General features: G+C 42.3%; 1 long non-coding RNA gene across 2 annotated transcripts in view; it reads left to right on the top strand.

Moving 5' to 3' along the window:
• The first annotated feature begins 4,097 nt into the window (after positions 1-4,097).
• LOC149915538 (uncharacterized) overlaps positions 4,098-26,489 on the top strand; it is a 35,233-nt gene continuing 12,841 nt past the window's right edge. Inside the window, exons 1-7 of one of the 2 annotated variants that reach the window (XR_016458734.1) lie at positions 4,098-4,255; positions 4,457-4,575; positions 11,945-12,123; positions 16,692-17,109; positions 18,529-20,533; positions 21,094-21,216; positions 22,019-22,169. This is a non-coding gene — a long non-coding RNA (uncharacterized LOC149915538). Of the gene's footprint in view, positions 4,256-4,456; positions 4,576-11,944; positions 12,124-16,691; positions 17,110-18,528; positions 20,534-21,093; positions 21,217-22,018; positions 22,170-26,489 lie in introns of those variants that run through there. The other variant, XR_016458733.1, reaches the window with a different exon arrangement.

The raw sequence follows: 26,489 nt of genomic DNA, 5'->3' as shown, positions 1-26,489 counted from the left end.
TTACCAGTAATTAGCACAGATTCTCCAGTCAGGGTGCTGGAAGGACCAAGATGGAATAACATGCCTTGTGACACCACACATGGTCACAGTGTTAATTATTACAGGCTTTGCCCTGCTAGGGAGCATGCTGGGCAAGGAAAGTTTTTATTCTGAATTACAGAGGCTCTCTGCTCCCCAGAAATACAGGAACAGTTTCTGAAGAAAGCTAGCTGGCTATATGGAAAACCAAACATAATCTGTACTATTTCCTGCCCCTTCTTTGTCTGCTGTATTTTCCCTCTCAGTGCCAGTAGTCCAAGTCTGTGTGCTATGATTGTGATGCTGGGGCAGAAAAGCCAGGCAAATATTTCATGTGCACACATGTGCGCGTGCACTGAGCAAACCAGATATCCAGTATTTAGAAATAAACAGTCTAAAGAGATTTGGAAAAGCCAGCATTCATGCCAAGATGTTTAAGAGGCATCTTGGTTCAAGTAAAAGCCTCAACTCATTTCCATTTTAATTTTTTTTCACTGTTGAGTTAGTCACTTCAAATCAAAATGGATCATTACTATTTCCAGTTCATCAAAACAAAGGTGCTTTTTCTTCTACTTAGATTTTAAGGAGCTAGTTGCATCCAAATATTTTCTGTCAATAAACAAGCATTTTACTGAATGTTTACAGAATGTTTTGTTAAAGAATATCCACCTTGGAAACTCTTCATCTTTAACTATGGGGTGCAATTGCTGAGGAAGAAAGACTCCACTCTGCGACCCAGTGCCTGGGCTAGTGGTGTTGCATGGACCATTCAAGAAAGGTGTCTGATTCCACTGCTGTCTCCTGTCTGCATCACTCAGAGAGCTAAAATCTACAGACACTGTAGTCTGTAAAGTGGAAACTGTTGTCCTGCAGTTCAGTAAATTTGAATTCAGTCAAGTTTTTGTTCACTGATTTTCTTTGGGTTCAGCAATCATTAAAAGTGATGAACATCTTGAATGAGATCCAGTTAGCTATCACTAAACATAGAAGTACAAAACTGATTAAATTATTTCTTCTTAGAGGTAAGGGAAACTATAGTTATGTAGTGCATCTGTCCTGAAATGTATGCTCAGTTGTGGGATTGTGGTTTGTCTTTGGTCATGCTGTATATTTTTGAAGGGGAATTTAGACCAGTGGTATATACACTGCCCTATGTGTATTCTAGTTTGATGTGCAGTGGATTTGAGTAAACATGACAGATTGGAACCATGCAGGTTGGCTGTACTTTTACCTGCTAGTCTTAAAGAGTGGAGGCTGGGTGATGACCAGGCACTAACATGTCCTGCTGATCTGACTGTGCTTTTCAAGAAGGGAGCAATTGCTTCAAAATTTGCTCTCCTAGTAGTCAGGACATTGGGAATCTAACTTCTAACTCAGATCAGTTTGTGTCACCCATTCTCACCCTGCATACCTTGCAAACAGCTCACTGCTCATCAGGACCGGGTAGTCCAAGATGGCACTTTTTTTTTTTCCTTTTGCCATGCAGGGATCTCCTGTCCTCTTCAACCTCCTTCTAAGCCCCCATGATGCTGGTGGGACTGTTCTGGGATGCAGAGGACAAAAATATTTTTGTTTCTAGGAACCTGACACCTGTTTTGTTTGTTTGTTTTTTAAGGAGGAGAAATTGAAGAGTAATCCTAGGACCCTCCAGTGGCCGAACATGGAGTTTTCATTGCAATCAGGGTAGGTCTCTAAGAATCCTTTACCTGCAGGAGACTGGGGGGACATCATGGCAGCATCCTTGTTTGTTTTTTTGTCTTGGCACTCCTTCATAAAGATTCAGGCACCTCACTGTCCTGGAAATCTCATACAATGCCAGTCCCTGGAGGGAGAAGTTCTCTAATACCATGTTCCATGGTACTGTTTGCACAGCTGCAAATGGCACATACAGAGCAGATGGCTTACTGCTTATTGAGCAATATTAATTTTATTGATTGGGCACACGATACACTGGGAAACATCTCCAAAAAAAGAGTAACACAGGAGAGAAGCATGAAGTGGAGGCTGTATGAGTCCTGGATTTGTACATTTGTTGCATGCAGAATGTTGTACTGAAGGAGATGATGTTCATGTCTTCACTTCCCTGCATGCTTTGAAGATATCTGAGCTGAATCCTGCCGCACAGGACTTTTCATCCTGAAAGCTTGGGCTCTTCTGTGGTTCTGCTGGCAGTTATTAAAACACAAAACCCTTCTTGCTGCAAATCTGTGTGCTTGATCTTCCCAGCCCAAATCCTCCAAGTAACATGCACTTGTCCCCAGGGCAGCTTGCTCAAATAACCACAGCTCTGCCGGAAAAAGGGCTGCTTGAGCCTCAGGGAATTAGGAGGAGAGGTTGAATTATTCCCAGCATCCAAAGACCAAGAGGTTCCTTCTTCTTCAGCAAATGTTTTCAGTTCCCACTTGGTGAATTATTGCTACGGATTTTTTTCCCTTCAGTGTTTCCATGAATGTGGTCGAGGCTCTGATCCAGGAAATGGAGGGGGGGGCAGGGGGGAACCTCTGAAAAATGTATCGCACCATTTCAAAACTCAAGTGGAATTAATTAAATCCAAATTTCAACAGTGTGTCCAAACTTGAGCTAGGCTCAAGATACACTTCATAAGGTTCAATTTCAAAACAATCCCTTTGCGCACATGCAGATAATTTAGGGAGATTTCTGTGTGTCCAGTACAAAGCAGGAGCTGCTTGGGTACCTGAGCTTAGAGGGAAAAGGTAGTATTTGAAGGCCAGCCTAGACAAAACCTTTTTTTGCCTGATTCAGTTTCTCCTAATCCTCTGCTCAGCAAGCAACAGATTGGAAAAAGAGTCAGGAAATAGTGTTGTGGAAAGGAAAGCCAAACCATTTGAAATGGAGATGCTGTGGCTGGTACGCTCACAGCTCTGCTTGCTGGAGAAGTAAATAGAAGTAAAAGGAGCTAAGGGACAATAGGGAAAGCATTTGTGATGTCAGGCATGAGCTGAACCAAAACAGTTCGATGATAAAAACTTTTCTAATTGTGATTTCACCAGTGAAATGAGGTTACATTGCAGCTCTCTGTCCTTCCGTCAGTTAAATTAAGACAATGGAACTTTCTGTACCATGGAAGACAGAATGGATTTAAAAAATAATGCTAGTAGGGTGGAGCTTTTTCAGATGTTTTTCAAAGTCCAAATGCCAAATTCTTTCCTTATTTTTATGTGTGTGTCCCAGCTAGCTGTAAGGAGGTTACACATGGGTCAGTGAGGAGCAGGACTTGCTCTCTAATGTTGTATTTGACAAATTATTTCTGTCATGTCTGTTCTTTTATTTATTTTATTTCTTTCCTTGGGGAGGAAACTAGAGTCTCTCATTTGCTTTTGCCTTGCAATGATGGCCTGGAGGAAAGTTGAGGGGGATGACTCCTACATGAAAGATCAGTTTTGCCTCTTTAGTCTATGCAAGTAGGGAAATTTTGATTTTAGAGCCTGGGAAGATTCTACCTCACTTCTGTGAAGCAGCACCATGTGTTGCCAGTGAATTCTTTGCCTTGGCAGGAATGTTGTAGGTGAATGGCCTGAGACAGAAGTGTCTCTTTTCTATGAAATTTCAGGTGCATTGTGAGTTGATAAACTCAGTTTCAGATGAGAATAAAGCATTCCTACCAGCTTGTTTAAATCAAGAGAAAGGAAACGGTTGATCTGTACCATTCAAGAAGATTCACAGACTAACTTCATCATTATCAGAACAATTTTATCTGTAAATGTGAGTCATGGCCACATGTACTGTATAGCAGCAGCTGTACCTTGTGGAAATACTGTGGGCTTTTTTGATGGGGACTGCACATTGACTGATCAAGCTCAGATCCCAGAGTCACGCTCAAATTCTAGAAGTGAAGGAACTGAATTCAGGGCTCTGATTCACTCTGATAGGGCTGGGAATCTATCCTGTTGAACTTCAAAGCAGCTAGAACTGTCAGTACAATGTTTGATGATTTGAATGCATTTGTCCTAAAGACCTCCCAGACAGATGCTACTCCTGCTATATTTCACATGGGGGCAGAGAGTTAACACCAAAACCTGAGCCAATTGATAACAAAAGCAGGTAAGAGCTAGCTGGCTCTGTGGCATTACATATCTGCCTTTTCCTAGTGGCTCCAACATTGGAAATACATTGAAACTGTGATTCAGTAGAAGTTCAGGAGCTGAACTAATCACCATGCAAGCATTACTCCCTGTGAAACAGCTACTGACAGCCTGTTTGATGCTCCAGGACTTTGGTGAGTAATTGGTACTTCCTTATGCACTGCATTGACAGTGTTGCAATTCATGTTGCCTGATGCCACATGGCAGCAGCATGACCTGAAACAGTACAACAAAGTTGCTTATACGGTGTTCTTAAGCTGAAGAGAATCCCTTTCTCCATTTTGTTTCTCCCTCTTATCAACTGCTCAGTGAGCTTTGATGCTTTATTTTCATAGCGCAGACTTGTCTTCTGCTTGTCTTCTGCTGGAGCTGGACCCTGCAGCTACCCTGACAGCATCTGGACCCAAACTGCTCAAGCAGCAAGTCTCCCAGTTCAGCCAGCACCACAAGCCAGGTAAGAGGCAGCAGAGTGCTTTGCAATGGTGGAGGAGCAGAAAGGATGTGCAGATTGCTGCCAATGGCACGGAGATCGCTCAGCTTTTGTCTCCCTTTTCTATGCACCCCATCAGTTTTGAACGGACTTGATTTTCCTAGAAAATCCTGAGCCTCTCGTCCATAGCTCCTTCACAGCTCATCCTTTTAGACTACACTTCCCTTTTGCCTTCAGTGATTTTCTTATCGTGTCTGTTGCTTTCTTTCTCACCTCTGGAAGAGAGCATGTGCTGGTATTGCTTCACAAGCAGATGCATTGTCAGTGATTGGTTTCCCCTCTGAGGCACAATAAAAGGTTTACATGTCCCCTGGTACCCCCCAAACCCTACTTTCTGCTGCTGCTTGCTGATGCTGAGGTCTCTCCTGTTTGTCTTCTGTCACTCTGCTCAGGTACCCTGCATCTTGTTTCCTTGCACATTTTTAATGTCTTCTGGAGGTTAAAAAACAAAACAAAACAAAAACAATTATATCAATATAAGAATAGTGGTTTTGTATTCCTGTTTGACTGCTTCTGGGATGCTTTCACATGTGGCAGGCATACTCAGACAATCAATCATGTGCATCCACAGGGTGTAACTGTAAAACAGTGCCTGACAGATGAAGATGTCTCTTCCTTTTCTTCTGTGCTGTGTTTAGGATATTTTTAGAACTCCTGCTTTTGTTGTGCCAGGGCTAGTTTCCCCTCCCTGACCCCCAGGCATATCCTATTGGATGTGATAAAAGCAGATAACGGTGCATCTTGTGAAAATGAAACACTAGGATCTTCTTTTTCCCTACTGTTCCTCTCTGGAGCAAGGAGGTAGACAAGGTTGACAGGTGCTCATAAACATGGAATAAAGTTGGGACAGAGATGGTTTACAGTACAGTTGGTCTAGCAGAGCATAATTTCAAATGGTTCAGTTCATGGGGCACAGTGTGAACAAGTGGGCAATAACCAGCCTGTTGTTCTCTGTAACGAGACCACTGAACAGGTACTGCTTCCAGTGAGTGTGCTGAAGGGGAACGCTCTGGAAAACTCATATAGCAAGAGCACGTGCTGCAGCTGTGAGTGCTGGGGCATGAAACTGCCAAGAACAGGAGCAGTGATTTGCCTGTTTGTGTCTCTCTTCTGTCTGACTAGAAGATTTCATGCCACTACTCTCTGCAGTTCTCACTGTCCAGCCCAGATACTCCAACTCCTCTCTGACATTCTGACATGCTTCTCACATCTTTTTGCATTTTCATTATCCTCTATTTCCCTGCATTATGAGCACGTGTTCTTCTACCCAAGGCTTACTACATGCATAGGTAGGATTCATCCTCTATACAGAAGGCCTCATGAACTTAGAGCACTTTAAGGGGACATGTTAGACAGTCACTCCAATATGAAACTGAGCCTGCTGTGTGTGATAGCCCACTTTGGTTTATTCTACATTATACAGGTTTTAGAATGCTAATTGCTTGTGTCCCATAGGTTGTACAAGCTGGGCAAGAGGCATGATGGACAGGGTTTTGCATTACATGTCTCTCCATACTGTAATTAAGCTAGGTCCCAGTGCAATTCATCGTCTTCCCCAGCATTAGTATCTGATCTGGGATCTTTTCAACCTACCTCCCTTCTCTCTCCCAGCCTGAGAGAAAGGACCTCAGCAGGCAGTGAGGATCCAGGCAACAGACATTTCTGCTTTATGCAATAGGCAAACACTGAAGTAAATAACATGTGTAGCTTTGCTATTAAGCTTGATCTTGTTAGGGGGCAATAAATGTTCTCTGTGATCATTTTTCTTGTAGGATATCAACAGGGGATAAAATTGTGGCTCTGGCTTTGCTCTTCCTGTTCATTAGAGCTTCATGCTCCTTTACGCCATGCCCTCAATCTGTGGCTGTTTGCCATGACAGCTGCATGTCCCCCATTTCCTTCAGAGTTCATTTTGCATGATAGATGCTGGCAGCTCTTGGGTTTTGCTTGTCCCTTTCCCTTTGCTCCCTTCTCGCTTCTACAAAACTAACTTTGCAGCAAATTGTGTCTAATTTAAATGGAATGGTTTGGGCAAGATACCTGTTTGCTGGAAAGCAAAATCAGGAACATCTGGCATTCATTGACTTTTAAAGGCAGAGAAATGACACAACTAAAATGCAAATACAGAGGATTTCCAACAACTTCTAGAGGGATGTTATTTTAGTAAATTAAACTCAGATAGATTTGTTCTAATTGCTCCTAGCCATAGCTCAGAATATAGTATAGACTGGGCTACTCCTTTCATTATATACCATGAACAAACTAGCTTTGTTTCTTCAGACCCATTTTTTTCATCTCTGCTCATCTGCCTTTGTCTTCTCTGCACAAGATGGCTGCTTTAAGTCCTGAAAACACTACTGGAGCTATCCCCTGAGTCTTTATTCTTCATGTTTCTGCTGAAAAAAAGCTGCTGTATCACAGCCAGAGTCAGGTATTTATGCAGTGTCTAGGGGAACTTGAGCTGGGGACAGAAAAAGCATTTGCCTCACCCCCCACTTCTAGGCTGATTTCCAATGGGAGATCCAGTGAATCACTTAGTCTGGTTATCTGGGCATGCAGGTGGGAATGAGACAGATGCTTCCTCTGTCCAGCCAGAGGCAGCTGGCCTGGCAACGTGATGCAAAGGAGCCGAGCAGTGGCCCGATGGCCTCGAGCTGCAAGGCACTGATCAGTAGTTAAAGAACAAAAGCCAGCCCTTTATAACACTTCAAAACAGTAGAGCTTTATTTAAACTTGAAGAGAAGAAATGAGTCTTTGGCCTTATGTGGGGAGAGTAGACTGTGCTTCTAGCTGCCAGTAGTGCATACTTTCTAATTCAAGAAGGAGCAGTAAGGCAGATCCCAAAGACAGCAGCAGGCGCAAACCCAAAAAAATCCTGGCTTTGCCCATGGAGAGACTGAGAAGCTGGATCCTCTAAAACAGAGGCTACTTTATGAGTAGTCAGAAACTGGGCCACACACAAATCGGGTGTATGAGGGTAGCAGGGCACGACTTTATTTCTTTTGCTGAGGGATCTCCAGGCAGGTCAGTAAGTAACAGAGCACACTGTAATGTCTCCCTTATCTGTACACAACAGGTTTTAAACTCCCCACATCCCCAGCAGTGGCAAGGTCCAGATGGATGTGAACCCACAGTTTTCTTCAGGACAGGTGTACGTGAGGAGATATCTCCCCTCACAGCCTTCCCCATGTTTCTCCCACTCCCCTCTTTGCCATTCCTGGCTGGATTCTCTACTCTTGGATCTTCCTCTGGGAACTGAACCAATTGAAACACCTTTAATAGTTTAATCCAAGTTGCCCTTCAGTTCCACAGCCCTCTCAGTTGTGGGATACTGCAGATACTTCAGGACTTTTTTCCCCCATCCTTGAATCCTATAGTAGAAACCTGAAAAAACTTTTCCTCAAAGTAACCCATGTAAAAAACATTATGTCTGATACAACTGAAAGAACTATAAGGAGTTAAAACTTGAGCTGAGAGCTGGGTGAACTAAGCAGAACAGTGTGAGCTTGGGTATCTCTGCTTGCCCATTTATTTGACAGATGAGCAAGGGGAGGACAAAGATTGGAGTGCTGTAGGGCTCTGATCCCTACTACCTGTCATAACTAGTCGTAAACAGGATAGGGAGAGGTTGTGAAGATTTGGTCCTGTTGCCCTAAGTTCTGACCAACAGTGTCCTCCTGCCCACACAATCTGTCGTGGTGAGAGCAGACTGTGGCAGACACTTTGCAGATGGACTCAGAGCCAAGGCTGTAAGACCCAGTTTGGCTGGTCTTCCTTACAAAGGGGAAGCATGTTTTGTTTTTCCTGGGCTGTTTTTGCAGCACCACTCACTCTTGTCTGGGAGAGATGCCAACCCCTTCCAACACTTTTCCCCAGTGAGTGGAATAAATCTTCTTTCAACCTGTCTTGAGCTCTCAGAATAGCATCCTCAGGTATGACATGACATATTCTGTTGCCGGGCTGTCTGCTGCAGGCAATCTCCTCTTTCTTTCTCCTTAGACCTCTCCAATTTATACAGAGCCATTGGGACTGGCATATTTTGTCCTTTTAGAGATGCCACAGGGACTTGAGGTAAGAGGAGAAAGTCTTGCTAAGGGCACTGGCATCTGCTATGGAGTGCTAATTCCCATAGGACTAGGATGTATCTTGGAGGGCTCCTAGGCTCATTGTGGAATGGCTTCATTTCACATAGCTACCAAGCTTTTATAGATATTAGAGCACAACACATCCCATAGCTGACTTTTATCTGCAGTGGGAAACCTCATCTTTTCTAACCCTTGGTTGAATTTTTGCAGACTATAAAGCAAATACGATCACAAACCTTTCATCTTCGTTTAAATGCTGAGTCTGAGTAATGCCAGCCCCAAGCATGAGTGCTTCAGTAGATTGGAGCAGCACTTTCTTGGCTCACCACTCCCCTCTAAGACCCAGGCAGCCAGATATATCATCTCTGTTGCCAAACTAAACCTTGCTATGCTTTATGATGGGATAGGCTGCTCAGCACCCAACTAGTGGTGAACTGCTTCTCACTCAGCTATGGAGCATTGCAGCAGATACTCTGGTTATGCCAACTACATCCTACACGGCCTTCCATACAGGCCCTCTAGAACTGCCTCAATGTAGAACCACATTTTCCTTTAAAAAAAAAAAAAAAAAAAAGTGTTTGCTTCATCCTTTCCTTTCATCCTTTCCTTCTAAGAAGCTGCATCTGGACTGCTGCTGCCCTATAGAGAAAATTGAATGATTCCTTGATGGGACTGGCTCCTAGGCTAATAGCCTGTCCCAGCTGGTTTGGCATCTTGCAGATTCTCTAAAAGACAATCTCCTTCTCCCTTCTTCGTGTTCCTGCCAAGTGAGCATTGCTGCACTGCATCCCTGATCTTTTCTGACGTTAATTACCCTTTCCTGTCTTGGATTGCCCTGTTTGTGGCTGGGATACTGAACTCACTTGAACCTGGGATCAAAGAAACCTCTGGAGTTAGAGGGAAGAGAGTGTATGTAGACGCACTCATTGGACAGCTGGCTGGAATAAGCAGGTGTCTCAGAGTCCTTCCTGTCCCAGAGAGGAGAGCTACTTTGCCTGTTGCAGCCCTGTATGGATCAGGCCAACTGCTGCATCCCTGCTATGCCAGCTGGAGTGGATGAGAGTGAGGGTAATTGGCCAGCTTTGAATCAGTGCCCAGCATCTTTAGAAATGCACCAAGCAGACCCAGCTCAAGCTCAGTTAGAAAGAGCAGAAGGAGTAAACCCTGGAGGAAGCGAGATGTTAAGTCAGAGAAGAGCAGACATGGGCACACAGCATATTTCCTGACACACTTTCCATGGTGCCCTGAAGTTTCTTTCACCCACTCAAAGGAAACCAAAAGCACCTGGAGATTTTAACTGGCCACTCAGCAGTCGTGAAATCAATCCATGTTAAATCCTATGCTATAAAATAGCAAACAAAATCCATAGTTCCCTCGAGAGAGAGCAGTGTGTCTCAAAAGAAGTATTTGTGTGTGTCTGCCACATCTCTGAGCTCTCATCCAATATAAAAGGACCCACAAAGCAAAGATATTTCTAAAATACAGCACCATCTAGTGCTGCATTGCAGCACCTCATTGCAAGCAGCCTGCCTGTCCCCACCTCAGCACCCCACAGCACTGGGGGTCCACTGCTTGCTTTCCCTCTCCAGTGCAAGACTGTGCCTTTCAGAGTGGGTTTTGATTTGCTTCATGTCTTAGATGGCAGTGTGTTGTCTGAGTGCTGCCTGAGCAAGTCTCTCTGTGTACTTGCAGCATTCCAGCAGCCTCTTGCATAATTCATGGAGAAATTCTGTCAAAACTTCATCCAAACCCCAAATCATATGCGAAATGCAGCTGGAACCCATCTTTGCAGATTAGAGCCATTGCAAACATTCCTTCCCCCTGCTCCACCACACCTTATATTCCTGAGCATTAAAATAAAAGCAGGCGAATTTCTAGTTGCGCAGAAATGCTGGTGCTGAGTGACGCAAATAGGGCCAGTTATGCGAGCAGCAGCTGTGACCTACTGCTCCATAGAAACACAAAGGGAGGGGACTATTGCTGAAGGCCAGTGGTGGGTAAGAGAGGTAGTATCAGCAAGTCAAAGTTCACCATTTAAAGCTATGCATTTGTACTGGGGAAAAATTCTTTGACAGGATTGAAAACTGCTGATCTGAAGTATCTCTTAAAGTGGGATTAGAGCTGCTGCAAACACCACTTATTAGGTGTGGAAATTGTTTGGCCAAGAGCAAAGCTAGCTAATGATTATGGAGTTAATTTCACCTAACTTTTCACCACCTCATCATAAAAAGCAACCCGAACATGCTTTTTTTTTTTTTTTCTTACACAAAATTCAGAGTTTCAAATTCTTCTCAAATTATATCTAGAATTTATGTAACTTAATTCATGTAACAGAGCACTAATAGCTCCTGTTAATCAGAGCAACCTTTAAATCCCAGCACTTCACCCTTTCAAACTCAGGCACAAGGAGGTGAAACCCTTGAGCTGTGGGAGTGAGGAGGGGGCAAACAGTAAAGCAGTAAATGCTTGCAGTATTGCTATCTGATTGACTTATTGTGCAGGCAGGTTTCCTCCTGCTTTTCCAAGGTAAAGGAACATTGTGTGAAGACAGCATAGTCTGGAGATTTGTGTGATGTATCTCTCTGTTGTGTTTGGGGTAGAAAATGTTTGTTCTGTGGTAATACAACTATGGGAGATGATGCTGTAGGAAAGTTCTTTTCACAAGCAAGTACACAATGTTTTCTTACGTCTATTTGACTACTTAACCTGAAAGATAGTATGTTGTTATTTGCACCAGGCTTTGTTATTTCCAATTTCCAGGAGGATAAAACCAACGTCACCATGAAGATGAGAAAATTTGGAAGTAGAACTGCTAACTGTGTACAAAAAGGGAAGAGTTCCCTTGTGACACCAACAAAACAAAACTATTTAGAGTGTAGTTTGGAGCTAATCACAATGGCTGTAAGAATTAAATTGTCCAATTAGATTCTTTTGTTTATTAAAACACAAAAGCCAGCAGCACAGGAGCTTGCTTTCCATGGCTCACAGCAAAGACAAGGTTGAGAGACTGGTATGAAATGGTTCTCATACACAGTTCCACCTCAGAGACCCCAGGAGGTTCTCCTTTCAGAGACCAAGGCCACAGTCACAAATGGTGCAGACCCATAAATCCAGATGGTCAAAGCCTTCTGCCACCCACCCATCAGGCAACATGTTCTGTAGGAGCCATGCCACATGCATCTCTCTTTGGTCTCACCTCCACATGACAAATGAGTCTCTCACTGATTTTTTTTCTCTCTCATAAACAGTGTCTGCCCAGGTATATCCAGCCCTGAAGGATTGAAGCTCCCAGTGTCTGCCAAGTATCAAACATGCAGAACGTGGCTCTGGCAGACCAGGCCACACAGCAGCTTCCATGTGTGGGTGCTCCCTCCAAGTCCTTCTCAATGGCAGTCTGAATTCAGCTGTTCACAAACACAAAGTTGTGGTAAGCTAATATTCAAATAAGAATTGTTGGTAAGGCATACCTCTCCATCACCTTCCTTAGCACTGTCTTGGCCATTCTTGGGTCAATGTTCCTTATGTTTGCTTCTAGAGTTTTTATTTCCACTCCTGCCAAACTAATTGGAAATGTCTTAGCTGAGACATCTTGCAGGTTCTGTCATTTGCTAAGCAACCAAATGTCCATACATTTCCATAGGGGTCTGTAAACATCCCATGGCACATTCTCCTAATTAGAAAACAGTCTCTATAGTTGTGTTTATACTGCTACATTTATTAGGAAGATAAAAGGCTGGGTTGGTTTTGTGTGCAACCTGAGATTATTCATTTCTGTGCTGTTTGGAGGGGGTTTTTAATTGATTTTTTTAAGAAATGTATCTTGGGGGTTTCTTGGTTACTGAATCAACACAAGCAGAGAGTTTACAGCGAGCTATTGTATGAAATTACAGATCACGTGTTACCTGTGAACTTTCCTTACATTTGTTCAACTTCAAGGAAAAAAATTGCAAGGCTTCAGCAATGAGCCACCTTCTTGGGAGACACAGCTTGTGGTGGAGCTGTAAGTTTCACATCAGTTGGGCAGAGCTGGTAAAATGTGTCTTAAAGTCAATAAATATTTGCATAAAGGAGAATCAGAGGTTTCCCAAATTTCTAGGGAGATTCCTCATTTTCTGAAAACCTAAAGAGAGAATCTAGTAGGTCATCACTTCTATTCCTCTATATAACACAGACTCTAGTAATTAAAATCAATTCCAGATCAGTGTATTTTGAGTTGAATATGTGTTTGAGAAAGGTCTTGCTTCAGGGATAGTCAGTAGTGAAGAGCTGATTACCTTAATACATTGCTCCAGTTGTTAGAAATTTTCACATCAGCCCACAGCCAACAGATCTCATTTATATCTCTTGTCTACCAGAATGAAAATCCTAAGATCAGTTTTATTCTCAGTATTTCTGCTTTAAGAGAATATAAGAATATTCTGTAACAGGAAGAGTAAGTTGCAGTCTTGGTTACTTCTGCCTGAAAGCTATTTTGCAACCTTTTAAGTAATCTCATGGTTCTTTGAATCTTTTCCAGTCTATCAACATACTCTGAATGGTGGGCTCAGAAGTTGCAGCCTCCAAATGTGCCAGTACCAAATGCAAAGGTGGTGGAATCACGCGGTGTTACTGATGAAATCACACTGTAGAGACACAGAACTGTTATCTGGAGGGACCATTTTTGGACACATGCTATAACCGTTGGTTGTCCTACAGGGTAAGGCAGACTTAAGTACTTTTCACAGTCCTGCCCTGGCTCCTGCCACCCTCACAAATGGCTGAAGGCTGTAGAATGGAGAACTCAGAGGACTGTAGTGTCTCTATGAGTCCTCATTTTGTTAGTAATGAAGGACACAGACATGCAGTACCGAGCCTCTCTGCTGGGCTGCAAAAGGAAGAGCTTGATTCAATGCTAACACTTAAGCAAATAGTGTGCTGACCCACCAATTAATAGAGCAGCCCTTCTTGTTTATTTTTTTTTCCTAGCATTTAAACTGCAGCACATTCTGCTCATGTAAAAAAGGCTGCTGTTTGGAGTGTGCTGGAATCAGGTGGTGAGCATACCAACAGCCAGACAGGATACTGTGCTTCCTGTGAGAGTAAACACTGAAAGTCATGCAAAGCATCTTTCATTCTGGCTTGGCTGCAACCACCGGTACAGCCGCTGGAAAGGAAGGGACTTCACAGAGACAGAGAGATTATTCTCTTCTGGCTTGGAGCTACCTGGCCTTTTAATCATAATTGAAAGCCTGTATTTTTTAAGATTGCTTGCTTTGTTGGCAGAATGCACACCTACAAACCCCATCTTCTGGGAGCTTGCTTAGAGGTCTGCCACATAGGAATAAGACCAGTGTGTGGATGCTCGGCATCTCTTAAGTTTGTGGGTAAGACTGCAGCTTGGGAGGATTGCAGGAGCTCTTGGACTTATCCCAAGTCTGTGTTCAAACATAAAGTAAAAGAGAAATGTGCAACTAAGAAACAGTCCAGATTTGTCTTCAGAAATTCCCTTCTGGATAGTCTCTCTTAATAACTCTAAAGTACCATTTCCACCAGGAAAACGACACTGGGTTTGTCACTGGGCGCTGGTTTCTTTTAAAGACACAGTTCAGAAAATCTTCAGGGGAATATCTAAAAGCTTCAGCAAGTTTCACATAAAGCAGAGGCGGAGTTCCTGTGGCAGAAACTCCCTGACCTATTAAGTTGTCTTCAAAATTTACAGGAAATAACCTGAAAAGCCACATTCCTTCCCAAAACTATATGGAAACCATTTGCTAGGCATTCAGGACACCTTCCATGTGGTGTGGTTATTGACATATGAACGAGCTGGAACAGATACCAGTGACGTCCTTATTGGTGCATTTTACAAGCTGCATTGTTCACAGTTTTGAGGACAGAGTCATTTGCAGCCATTCCACGTGGTTTGCTGATGCTTCCAGCCAGTCACAGTAAGGATGAGCACAGGAAAAGCCATTGCGATCGCAGTAGCCAGCATATTCTGCAACAGGTCATTCTGATCTTCCATCAGAATGTTCAGGTGTTATATTTTACACTATTTAGAAGGCTCCCATTGGAGTGGGCTGAAAGGAAATCAAGCACCCTGCATGAGCATGTGTGAGCTATGTTTCAACAAATACTTTAATTTCCATAAACAAGGGCAGTTGGAAATCTGACCCATTACTTCTGTCTGCCTTTGCTCCCCACTGTAGGGTAGACATGGCAGCACAGTCTGACTCATGGAGGTGTTTTGGGAAAGAAATATAACCACCACACAGGAGCAGCTCAGTTAAAACAAGTCAGAAGAGTAAAACAATTCAGTATCCACAGCCAGGTCCCAACAGGATTTCTCCATCACCTTGTGCAGGGAGCTGTTCGGTTTTCTAACAATCAATAAAAATGAGATTATACTATAAAAAAGCTTGCCTTTCATACTGATATCCACATGGTCACTGAACACATTTTCCCTAGCTGGTCTATTATCTGTGTTTTTCTCATGGAAAATTCAATATTTTCATTTTAACTTGCAAAATCATATTTCTATCAAACTTTGTTTAGATTATTATAGAGTCTAACACTACTTCTAGGGTGCTCTGTTATTCATTGACTTAATGCTATTGGAGTCATTTTGGTAAACCAGACTTTATGGCTATTTTCATCCATAGTAACATCCAAGAATCCAAAGTAACATCAGTCCAGGCTTTTGGAGAGAAATGGCTTTCAGGTCTGCCAGTTAATTTGTGAAAAGATACTACAAGGATATTCTCTCTCCATTCTGTATTTCTTCCCCAGTAAAACTACAAAGTATTCTATTAATTTCATGTCTGAAAATGTTCTAATATCTGTTCCCTCTTGTCTAGCAGTGCTTTAGGTAAAGAACAAGATCTGATACCTTTTTAGCAGAAAAGGGAATAGCTTGAAAGCACTGATACTTTTGGAGTATTTCCAGCTGATCTGTTGATCTGTCCTTTGACAGTTGGCTTTATTTATTCTCTGTGCAGTATGTTTGAAGTATTTTATTGCTTCCATAGTGTTAGCAGAGATCTTTGGAGGAAAGAAGGCTTGATGAGGATATTTTGAGTATTTTGAGGTCTGTGTCCTGCAACGTGCTCTGCTCAGTGAAGTTTTCATCATAAATCTTGATGATATAACCCCATTCTCTAGAAATGCAGATTCCAAAGTTCTACGACAGCACAACTTGCCTTCAGTATTTCAGTGAGAAGTGTGTGAGCACTGAACATCCTTGTCACACCCCATGTGAATTGCAAGAAGTGCTTCAGGCTGTGATCTTTTTGTCTGCTGCAATAAATCTCCGTGGTGCAGGTACTCTGTGGAGGACACAGCCATGACGTGGACAAGCCCCAGTTGTGTTTGTGATTGGTATTGCATAACATATCAGGAAAATGTGAAAATAAATCTGACTTTTAGAAAATCACTATACTTTAGAACTATACTTTAGAACTCAGTTCCCCTGGCAAGGGGCAAACCAAGGAATGTAATCAAGTATTTGATAAAAAGAGTAATAATCATATGTTCAACAGCTTGTGAATCTTACTGGTTTGGCACCATATTGAAAAAAAAAAACTTTTTAAGTGCTGCAAAAAATGTTGGGCTTTAAACCTTTAAAACTTTTCCCATAAATTACAGCTCCATTATAATCTAGATTTATGTTAATATTGTCTTAGTGCTTTAGAAAACTACCTGTCCTGAAATGAAACACGTGAAATTAATCTTCTCCAATTCCTTTTGCATTATTCTCTTTACAAACTGGAAATCTAACTTATCTGTATCTGATCAAGTGCCAATAATGAGAGTCTTTAAGTAAAAACTCACCCAAATTCCTGACATGGTTTAGTTTTAAGATAACCAAGTACAGATTTCCAGGGTATTCTGTAATTGATTTTGTATTTGGTGTCTGTTCATGAGATTTTTGTCATATGAGAGTGGCCAAGGTCATTCCGAGTTTGGCTTTGTACCCAAATTACTGGTGTTGGTATTTACTTCCTAGTCATTCTCTTTCAGCTATGGGAAGATTACTGATGGCTGATTGACAAGAACTGGGATATGCTGCATACAAGGACATTCTGATATCTTTGTTCTGGCGAAGTGAGGAGTCTGGAATTAAACTGCATGTAACACACACCAGGGCACAGGACAGCATTCAGTCTTGTGCATTGGTGCTTACTGCACCTCGCAGTTAAAGGATCTCCCTGCTCAGCACTGTGGGAAGACTCCCCCATCAGCCTGCTGGGCAGACGTTTATTTCCTTTCCAGAGAGTATGAAGGTGACATGTCCATGTTAAGACCAAAAATGCAAGTCCTGCTCAGAGTCTGGAACTGTTATGACTGCTGGATGAGGATTTTGCTGCGCCGTTCAGCCCTACCTGTGGTGGCCTCCATTCTGCAGTCTGGTTGGGTGCTACGTACAGCATGGCTTTGGGTGAGTGATTCACTCACTCCTTGCAGTCTCCAGCTTACCCCACAGGAGCACAGCTGTTTGTACTTATATCTGTTGTTTTCTTTTTCTTTGGGGTCAACCTTTGAAACAAAATTTGCCTTGAGAAGCAGAGGGTAACGTGGGAGCCTTTCTGGTTCTGCACTTACTGGAATGGGTACAATCATTCATATTTTGTCCAAAACTCAGTGAAATAGCTGAATGTTTTCTAGACAGCTGCCATGTCTAATCACACTTATTTGTGTCTAAGTTTTGACGGCTGATTTCCATTTCTGGGGCACTTTCATGCCATCTAATGGACACAACATTATTTTAAAATTGTGGATATGGACAGAAATATTGCTTAAAATGAGACTGATTCTGAAACAAGGTAGCCCTACTTAGGGTTAATTATGTTAAGTTAATGTTATGTTAAGCTAATTATGACCCCTTGAGGGGACTTGGCATAAGAAGCCCTTTTTTTTACCGAATTGGGATATTAGCCCAAGGAACATTTATTGGGCTTGAAATAACCCAAATCTTTCCTTTTTTTGTTTGTTTGTTTGTTTGTTTGTTTTCTTGTCTCTTTTTCTCGTTTGTTTGAGAGGAACAAGCATAATTGAGTTGGCAGAGTTCTTGCTGACATTGATTTTTACAACGTCTTTACCTTTTAGAAAAAGTTTCATATGTTCTTGATTTGAAAATTCACCGTGAATGTTTAAAGATCTTGATTCTCTCTGCTCTGGAGAGGAAAAAGAACACTGTGCAACATAGTAGAGTGTAAAGAACAGGTCAGGAGCGTATGCCATTTTCATACTTTTAAACCCTACATCTGGGTATGTATGTTTCCAGAATTTGTTGTTGCTGACCTGTTTCTCTCTGCAGCTATGGCAGTTATGCCAGGGACACAAGTTACCTCTGGCCTAATTTAAGTGTTTGGACTTGTGCCCGCACAGAGCTCCACTCTTTAAACTGTCAAACAACTCAGGGAGGAAAAATAGCAAGTAATCTTTGGAAAACATTCTCTTGCTTTTGGTTTTAATTAACAGCGCTCAGTGATGCAAAGGCGTTATCATTGTGTCATCAGAAAGACCCCCACTGCCTCTTGCGAGGTCTGATGTACCAGCTTGCATCAGAGAAAACCGCCTCCCATCTATATGGCAGCAGTCTTTCCCCAGAGACTGACAGTACTCAGCTGTTAGATGTGGGGTCACTCTATGTCTTTCTTGACTGTTTAATCGCTGCCTGTGGAGTTGCATTATTCTCCCTGTGTTTTTTTCCCAAAGACGTGTTATAATGGCACAGGACTAGACGTACACTGTGCATACTTCTTACACAGACATTAGGATTTGGCTTGCTTAAGTGCTGCTCAGCAGTTCCTGAATTTTAATTCTTCATTTTCTAAAATAATGCTTCCCTTTCCAGTGAATCGCTTGTGACTCTACCCCTGTTGCTGGATGTCAGGATGACAACTTTAGAGACTTCGCAACCCACCTAAGCCTTCCTAATTAACACATTCTCAAGTTTTCTTTGCCTCCCTACTCATGATATTTGTGGTATTTCATTGCTACATCTTGTGGCGGTCATCAAGGGACACTGTGATTGGAAATGAGTCTGTGCATTGGAGAGGTATGGCATTATGAGATAATTCCTCCAATACATTGAGATAATTGACTCATATTCATATGTGGGTACTGGAGATGAAAGTGACACCTGGCCTTCAGGCTGTATGCATCCAAAGGCATTGCCATGCACTCTCCCGGCCTCTGAGGGCCGTGCTGTGTGCTGCTTTATACATACATCCCAACTTTATTCATATTCTGGAAATCTGTGCCAGGAATGTCTGCAATCTGGCATGTAGCATATATTACAGCTGCACTGCTTAAAGCACTCTGCAGCCAGCAAATTCCACTCTGTTCCTGTACAAAGAGTCCTCTTTTTAGCTGCAGGTATAGATGGGGCACAGGGATCCTTCCCTTCCTGTGTTCCTCAGACTTGCTTAGGAAGGAGGTGACCTGGAGACCTGGTAGCCAGTACTCAAATCTGAGAAGAAGCCAGGTCACATTTCCTATGTGACTCCCCTAAAGAGTCAGGTGGCAGTGTCTCTGAGAAGTACATTGGAAAAGAACAGAACATGTTCTGAGAAGAAATAAAAACTAAGCACTACAGCCCCCCCTAATTCACACATCTACCCAAATACCCAGAAGCTAACCCAAGCTTGAGGAGCTGCAGTGTTTTTTTAAGCTGAATAGTTCATCTCACTGGGGACCAAGGTAATTAATAGCCTCAGCAAAGGATGACATGTACTGCACACACTGCTTGCAGAAGTTGCTGATGCCCAGAAGCAAAGATAATACCACATTCCCTTTACTCTCCAGTGTATCCCCTGAGAATTCAGATCAGTAACAACCCATTAGATCTCAACGCTGTTTCCAAGAAATGTGGTTACAACAGCATTTCTTTGGAGGTAACAAAAATAAATGGGACTCAAAAGAAAAGCAATTTACCTAGGAAAGTCTGAGAGCTCCAAACATCAGCATATCTCAGCTTTCTTGGGATTTTTTATTTTTATTATGCATTTTCTAAATGGCATTGATTCAGTCCCTGTAGATGGGCCGTGACGGCACACATCTGGTTTTATGGTGAGGAAAATAGCTGATTGAATCAATGCGCTCAACACAGCTGACTGGAGTAAATAAAAAAGGATTTGAAGGAAGCTTTGTGATACCCCAGGTGGACAAACCCACCTTCAGTGCTGCTGCGGTTGTCCAGAAGTCAGTGAGGTGACATGAAGAAGGAAGAGTGGCCATTGGATTTCTTCACAAAGCAAGCTTCATTGTTCTCTGTCCATCATAACTTCAGTAAAGCCAGTGATCTGGATTCTGCAGAAAAGTGAGACCATTACCCAACAGATAAATGATTTCCATTGCTGGACCCCACGATCACACCTAGTTATTCTGCATGGAGCAGCTGTCAAATAGAATAGAAACTGGTGTGTCCAACGGGGAGACCATCAAGGTGTAGCAGTAAAAAGTCTTGGGGGTTCAAATCTGGCAGCAAATCCTGCCTCAGATTAAACAAACTGCAGAGCTCCTGTGGAGTCCCAGGGTTTCAGCTGCAGAGGTCATGGTTCATGTTTCTCTGCTCCAACCTTCGGAGCACAATGCGGCCATAAAAATTCTCTGTGGAGACATTTAAAAAAACGTCCACATCACCTCTGGCAGTGATAGGGCAGCCAGAGAATGGCAACTGATCTGTTTCTGGAAACCCACAAAGAACTTGACCTGCAAGGATGGTCCCTTGGGTGAGCAGAACACTGCAAGCAACAGCTCACTGCTCCCTGTGCTTGCCAGGTGTGTATCAGATTCCCACAAAGCAACTGGCTGCCTGTAACCATTCCAGCAACTTACCCTTAAGCTGATAATTGAAGGTAAGGAACAGACCTTAAAAAAAATACCTGTTTTATTTTGATGTCTTTGTTCTTCTTGTTCAGACAATACACAGAGTCTTTCAGACCCCTGCTTTCTTTCAAAGCCTGTATCAATCACAGCTATAAAGTTATTGTCCTAGGAGTGTTTTTCCCAGGCAGCAGGAAAGTTATTTTCCTAGGCACCTCATTCTCACTTCATATTCTTGGGAGCTACTTAGGAGAAGGATCTGTTAGCTTTATGACAATTCCCTTTACTTATGTGGAGGGATGGCAGTTTTCAGTTTATCCCCTTAAAATATTGTGCACAGAGCGTTTCAGGAATGGATCTGCAAACAGAAATGCTAGTGCCAGGTTTACTCCAAGCCATCCCCAGGGCTGTTCATCTCCCAGCTTTGCCTCCCGCAGCCTGGATACCTTCCTACAGATGCAACCTGCCCCGTGCAGCTTGGGGTTTATCTTCTGCCCTTGCTGCACTGCCTATAAAGCCCACTTGCTGCACGACATCTGAGAAAACACAAAAATGAGTTGGTATAGTTTAGTAATACCTATTTCTCTCCTAGAAAATATTTGGCTCTGGGAAGAGACGTGGAGGAAATGTCTGCCAGATTTTTGTGACAGAGAGCAGTGCTCCCTTGGTGAGGAAGGAGTGATGGACGTCCTCATTGTGGCCAGTTTTGGTTAAGGTTAGTCTCTACTTGCTTCGTATAGCTTTTTTGCTACTGAGTTTGTACTCTGTGTCTCTGTTTGGAGCATTTGGCTCAGCATTCAGATAATGTATCTGCTTTTAAGTAATGAATTAAATTAGAAATTTTATTTGTGTGTGAATACTTATGAGGGGCAAGGAAAGAGGTTTCCAAACTCTGGTAGTATTTTAGTGTAGTTGTGATTTGGAGCAAAACAGGCTGCCTCTCCACACTTCAATTGATCACTCTTGAATAAAGTGGACTCTTAATGCCTACTTGCCCACAGAGACATTAAAAAATGTAAAAAGTATTTGTAAATTAAAATGTTAGAGTGGAAGTCTCTGGTATGTGTAATTCTAGAGTATCATATTAAGTAGGAAGGAAAACTGTCTGGGGAGCTCCTGGTGTTACATGAAGCCTAGCTTGTCTAACTTAAATAGATTTAATAAGCTCTGCTAGTATTAAAGAAAGGTTGCATTTAGGCATATTTATTTGAATTTACATAAGCATGTATCAAAGAAAAAGAATCCAAGCTCTCAATTTCTTCAGTCTAGTTTTTGAAACTTCACCCCTTCCAGCATATCATAAAGTTCCTTTTCATAGCCTCAGAATAACACGTGGAGCTGAGTGAAAGGAGCTCAGCTTGTTACTCTGTGTGACTGTCTAGAGGCTCAAAGTAGAGCTCTGTCTGTATCTGACCGATTTTTCCATGTTCACGTTGGGTCTGACACTCCAGTACTGTTAGAAAGATGAATGGCAAAACCTGACAGAACAGAACACTTTATTTGGCCTTACTTCTCAGGGTGAAGCAGTGACTTTGATGCAGGCAGAGGAGACTGCCACTTTGGGAACAAGTGACCGTGCAGTGGTTGATGTGACTGAGGAACCATTTTGTGCCTTTGAATTTCATTTAAGCTCTTCATATGAATAAGAGCAAAAATGTGTGCTATGTACTGAAGGAGCAGCAGGTTCAGTTCAGAAGCCCTGCCCTAGTTGGAATTAAACTTCTGATGAATGGCATGTAGGTAAGACTTGCATGTTGGCCTGCCTGAATTATGGCATGTCCCTGAGAATGAAAGATATAGCTCTCTTTCTCTCAGTGGGAAGTCAGTTTATCCTTGCTCTGTCTTATTGGTCTGCTCATCTTGCTCCCCTCTGCTTTTGCATAAAGCTATCTGTTCTGACAGCAAGTATTATGCTGCAAAAGTCAACCCTTAAACCAGCCAGCAACATCTTGGATGACACAGCCTCATCCTAAAAGCTATGAAGAGCCCTTGGCAATTGCAGCCAGAATCTAAAGGGCAGTCTGTGGTCAGAAACAAGAACTTTTTTTGCTAATATAAGCTACAGTCAATTCTACCAGCTGTTTCCAGACTTTAGCAAGTGTTTCCTACTCAAATGGAGAGAATGGTTGATGGGAACTGGACTAGATGCAGCCATTCTATCCCATAGTCCAAAGTTACAACCACAGCGAAGTTGGAAAAGATGCTAGATGTCTCCAATGCAGTATGTACCAAAGTGCCAGATGTTTAGGATCCCTTAAGTCATCTAACAGGCCTTCTCAAGGCAATGTTACTCTTGAGTGTCTTGGTTCTCCTGTAAAAGCATTAAAGTGAGCTAATTTTAACTTTGAATTATGAGATTTTCTCCAACAGAAGGTGTCCCTGAGGACACCAGGGTAGATTTTATTTCCAAAACATTGCCTTTGTATATTTTAAACGGAGCATCTGGATGAAGTTCTAATGGCCAGTTCAGACTGTCTGATTTATAGGAACAGCTGTTCACCTCTGTAGATGGGGAGATTCACAGAGATACAGAACACATTTATGAACTTGATATTCTGTGCCAAGGGTCAGGTTTTTTTGCCTCAGTTTTGTCCAGGTGTAAATCTGGATAGGCTCCTGTGAAGTCAGTGAAATTGCTCCATGAAAGGCATGGAAATTGGAGTTACAGGAAATAGCAGATCAGTTATTTCTTTCTCAAGTAGACTGAATTTTAGAACCCACAGCAAATGGAAAGTGGTTAGGGTTGAAAAATACACTGCAGTAGTGATAGGGTGTACCTCTGAGTGATGGGAAAATATTAATTCTTTCATGGGAAGCAACTTCTTCACATGGCTGTAAGAGATGGCAACCAGAAAGCCCAACATTAGGAAGCAGAAAAAAATGAAAGAATAATAACAGGGAAGGTATCTTGGATGCCCTATTGTACCTTTGTAATATTTTAATTCCCATTTCAAAAGGTAAAGCTTCTACTGCTGAAACTTCATGCAAGTATTTCCTTAATAGTTGATCATTCCAAATTTAAAAGGGGTTGGGGGAGAACACCTGCTTTTAGACAAGTGTATCAGCACTCTTTTCATCTTTGTAGCTTTTTATTATTTTTTTTACTTTTCTTTTCCCCAATAAAAAAATAATGCTTCAGATTTCTCCATGACACTTTTTTTTGTTTGAGTTGAGCAGATACTTTTTGCTTTCAAAATAATAAATGTTTTGACAAGAATAAAAGAAGTTAAGTGCCTCCAGATCCTATACAAGATCCAACCTAAACTTATCTTTGGGGACTTGGTTATGCTTTCCTAAGACAAAGTGTTTCTGGAGCATCAGAAGCCAAGTGAAGAATCAAGGCCATATAACTTTATTATTACCAAATCTGCTGTGTTTCACACATTCACACTCTCTTCTCTTTCAGCTACTCAATCTACCTCTATGTTTTCCATAAAATACTCTCAAAGCTGAGCTGCTGGTGCCAGCTCTGATCTAAAAAGCTCTGGCGATTGAGTGTCCTCCCTATTCCACCAAATGGAATAAATAACATTATTAATTCAGTATGCAGTTGTCTGGCTTACTACACTAAGCTTAGTAGTTAATACAATGTAATGGAGCCTTATTTCCAGCTACTGGATGCCTTCCCTTAAATTGCCTCTTCAGCCATCAGGCTATGATAGCTTTGTTTAAAGTATTGTTCCACCTGAACTACAGAAAGGAAATTCCCCACTAAAGCTGAGATATCATAAACTGTTTTGCTTTCCCAGGTGGAGGCTTCCAGGGCTCCAGACCACATCAGGAGCACAGGTTGGGTTGTTGTAGGTTGTTTTTTTTTTGCCTTGCTGACATCGTGCCCTAACTGTGATAACTCAGGCTCACTCCTGACCACATGTAAAGTGTTGTTGCTCATTTAGTTTATGCTGGCAGCACAGTCCTGAGCAGAGGAACAGGGACAGAAGGTGCCTGAGTGCCACTGGCATTAATGTAAACTCCCAGAGGATCTGCTAGTGGTAATGCTGTTGCTTTGCATGGATATTTGTCTGACACAGTGGTAAGGTGCAATCAAGATGTGGAGCTAAGTCAGAGACCTGGGATTCTGCCCAAATGAAAACCAAAGGGATGAATTCACCCCGGTACCTTTTAAGCAGGCTGAATACAAAGCAAATAGTTCAGAGCCAGCTACTGTGTTTCAAAACCTTCAGCTTTATTCATCTAAAATATTCCAGCATAAGAAAAAGCAATTAAGGACTATTCTCTGCTTTGTCTGGTTTAGATCTTAAACTCCTGAGGGTAGGGGCTGCCTTGCAGTGCCTGTTGCTGAGGCCTTAATGTTGATCCAGCCCATTCAGTGCAGAGATAACAAAAAAAAAAGAGCTCTTTGCAGTAGTTTTGAATTGCTCTGTAGGTCTGGGCAACGGGAGGTCATCTTGTGTAAGGTTTCAGAGATTTGGCTGATGAAACACCTGATGATGGAGTTTTGTAGCCAATGCTGCTGCTGGTGAGTTGCTATTAGCAGAGACCTAATCTGAATACAAATATCTGTGGAAACACAGTTTACTGCAGCTGGCAAGTTTATGCTGGAACTTCTCATCCAATCCAGGGATCGAAGCAGGATGATTTATGGGATATTCCTGGCCAATAAGCAGTCTCTTATTGGAAAGGGTTGAAATTCTACCTAAAATCACAGAGTTTTTAAAATTGCCAGGAAGTTATTTTCAGGGTTGACCTGGATTTGCACAAAACTGGTAGCACAAAGGAGAGAACAGCTGGAGGCATAAGTGGGAAGAGAACAGCATCTGACAGATTCTCATGGGGATTTTTTTTTATTTTTTATTTTTAATTAAGGAAGGTGAATGATATATTGTTGCCTCAAATATCTGACAAACAGAGGAGGAAGGTATGGAAGTAGTAGCTGGCAAGACAGCCAGGCCCAGTGTCTGCTGGCATAAGTGGGGTCCAAACCACTGGGTCTATTGCAGAAAAGGATTTTGCCACTGGTTGTCCTGGGATGAGGCTGTGACATGAACTCTCGCATGTCTGAACATGACTGAATTGCTTATCTCTGCTGGACGCCCATGTCTTTGCTGTCAGTGCAAATATTGTTCTTAACATGGATCTGCCAGAACTTCACGCTTTGACAAGTGTATTTTAAATGTCCTAGGCAAGATTCTTCATGCAGAGAAAGAAGATTTGAGAGACGTGGCCACCAGTAATACAGAAATCTATCAGAATTTCAACCCAGGGCATACCTGGGAAGCATAAGCATGATGCAATGTTCTTTGTGCGTGGCTTGTTCCTAGAATGGACTCTGGAAAAAACAGCATCCCTCATTACTGCCAGCTTTCCACTACAGTCCCTCTTATGTCCCCCTTTCCTCTGCTGTCTGCATTTATAGCCCCAAAATGCAGTCAGGGCCAGAATTGTTCCAGAAGTACAATGTGTTCATGTATTTCTTTGGATTGGAGATGGTAGAATGGTGCCACATTTTTCCCAAATATTGAGAGTTTTCCAGCTAGTTCTGGCTGGTCGCTTTGCTGAGGTCAAAACATTGGCTGAGGCAAATTTGAAGATGTTTTGTGCCATTTCTCAGTGAGTGTGGTTGGTTGTTTATCTTTTGAACATCAGCACTTCCAGCATCAGCACAAGATTTTCTCTAGGAAACATAAAAACTCCTTTTCATTTTGGCCTTTGGAAACCTTTTGAAGTCTTCCAGCTGAAAAATAGCAAGGTCCCCAGGCTTGAGTATGAGTATTTGTGGATACTTTACAACTGTTGAGGGCTCAAAAGCAAATGAAAGTTCTGGGATCTGTGCTAGGAGGGTGCAATAAGAGATGAACATGCAACAGTAAACTGCTTTAAGCCCTTCCCTACTATTTTCCAGAAGAATCTTGATGGAAAATTGTCTTCTCAGCCCCAAGTGTGAAAAAGCACTGCTTTGTGTTGCCTTTTCTTTTAGTAACTTTAGTGTCAAATGTATCAGTAATACATTTGACCCATTTTTAATGC

This window comes from Phasianus colchicus, chromosome 18 (assembly GCF_987193195.1).
Source record: "Phasianus colchicus chromosome 18, bPhaCol1.hap1.1, whole genome shotgun sequence".
Lineage (NCBI taxonomy): Eukaryota > Metazoa > Chordata > Aves > Galliformes > Phasianidae > Phasianus > Phasianus colchicus.
Note: the sequence above shows the minus strand (reverse complement) of the source record. Positions and strands in the feature narration are given on the sequence as shown.